General features: G+C 41.8%; 1 pseudogene; it reads left to right on the top strand.

Moving 5' to 3' along the window:
* The first annotated feature begins 1,127 nt into the window (after positions 1-1,127).
* LOC103288301 (protein BEX4-like) lies at positions 1,128-1,488 on the top strand (annotated as a pseudogene).
* The last annotated feature ends 365 nt before the right edge of the window (positions 1,489-1,853 follow it).

Raw genomic sequence — 1,853 nt, 5'->3', positions numbered from 1 at the left:
CTATAATTTCTGTTTCTAGTTCTGAAACAGGCTACATTAAGGGGGCAGTAAGGTACTTTTTATAAAATCCAATTAATTTCAAGAGTAAATTATTTTTAGCAGTAATGGAGGGACCGTGTGGAAAAGATCTGACTCAGCAAATGACTGACCAGTCACTTAGAGTCTAATGATTTCAGTTCACATGAATTGCTGTTCCTTTTCTAGTTGTTCTGAGGTTTTAGAGGTTGCATGGAAGAAACAGACTTTTCTCTACCCTGCTAGGTTCTTTCAGCTTGTCTATAACTCAAATAGACACGAGACAGACTAACAAGAGGAAATGACCAAATTTGATTACGTAAATATGTATGGGAATCCCACATACTGAGAGTCAGACTCCCCACACACATGAGTGATTCAAAGACAGAAAGTTAAAATGATGTATAAACGACATTTCGAGCTAAGCATCTCCTTAGGGCTTCACAAGGGAGGAAGGTTAGTCACAAGACGAGGAGAAGAGCAGATGTTCAGTAATTAGAAGTTTTCCCTGCCCTCTAGATAAGGCCTAAAATGTTATTTCTAGTGATAACTGTTTTTATGGCCCCTAATTAAAGTTCTTTGAGGGAGAGGTAAAAGTATCTTGTGAACCTGCAGGGTCTTGATGCGTTCAGCTAAAAATAATTCACATGCCAGAGAGGACATCTTGGGGAGACCAGTTCTAAACCTCCTCAGAGTCAAAAAGTAACAAGAAAAGCAGAATCATCATTTCAAATAAACTATAAACAAAATAAAAATATCTCTTCTATAAAAGGTAGAAGTGTTATGGGAATACTAGAGGCCCAGTGCACAAAACTCATGCATGGGTAGGGTCCTTAGCGGCTGCCAGCTGCCAGCCGGGGCCTCCCTTCGTTCCACGTCGCCCCCTGGTGGTCAGCACATGTCATAGTGAGGAATCGAACTCCCAGTCGGCTGAACTCCTGAGGGGACACTTTGCATATTAGGCTTTAATATATATAGATTCTTTTCAACTTGAAAGTAAAATCGGTGATACCCTGTGGAGGCTCGCACCCTTCTCGGTTGCAGCTCCCAGTGGCCCTGAGGGTGCACAGCCCATCCAGGAAGCCCCCAGAGGCAAAGGTGGAGCAGGAGCAATGGAGTCCAAAGAGGAACGAGCAGTAAAAAATCTCAACATGGAAAATGCCCAACAGGAAAACGGAGGAGGGGACCAGGCCCCTGTGCAGAATGAGGAGGACCCGTACACTCTGGGAGGAGGCGAAGCCCAGAAGCCTGGAGGAAATGTCAGGCTGGGGAGGGTTAAGCGACTTGTCTAATTTTCGAGGGGCCATATCTAACAAGTGTGTTGATCACAATGCAGTGGGAGATAATGTAGAAAAGATCGCAAAGCAGCAGATGGAAATCAGGAGAAAGACTAAGGAGCAGCAAATGAGGCATGTTATATGCTTCCAAACTCCTGAACCTGATAATCATTATGACTTTCGCTTTATACCTTGAATCCTAAGGTTTTCACTGAAGCTAATAATTCGGCCTCTGCTCCAAAAGCCAGTAGTTTTGTGATTTACTTTTCTGTAAACCTTTTGATGTTTCCTCTTACTAGTTTCTAATTGAATAATGTTTTGTCTCAGTGTAAAACTCTCTGTCCAGCAAGGCAATTTCACTCAGTTTTTGGGAAAAAAATCTTTTCATGATGTGAAATTAATAGAGCAGCTTAAAAAAAAAAGAATGTAAAATTGGCATTGAGCTTATTAACACTATAGCGATTCCTCTGAATTGGCAGCTGGTTCACAAACATAGCATGAAAGAGTGAAGAGTGTCAATATGCCTCTAAATTGCAGTGAAATAAACTTTTAGTGGGATAA

The sequence above is a fragment of the Eptesicus fuscus genome, chromosome 8, assembly GCF_027574615.1.
Source record: "Eptesicus fuscus isolate TK198812 chromosome 8, DD_ASM_mEF_20220401, whole genome shotgun sequence".
Lineage (NCBI taxonomy): Eukaryota > Metazoa > Chordata > Mammalia > Chiroptera > Vespertilionidae > Eptesicus > Eptesicus fuscus.
The sequence above is the reverse complement of the archived record's forward strand: the minus strand, read 5'-3'. Positions and strand labels throughout refer to the sequence as shown.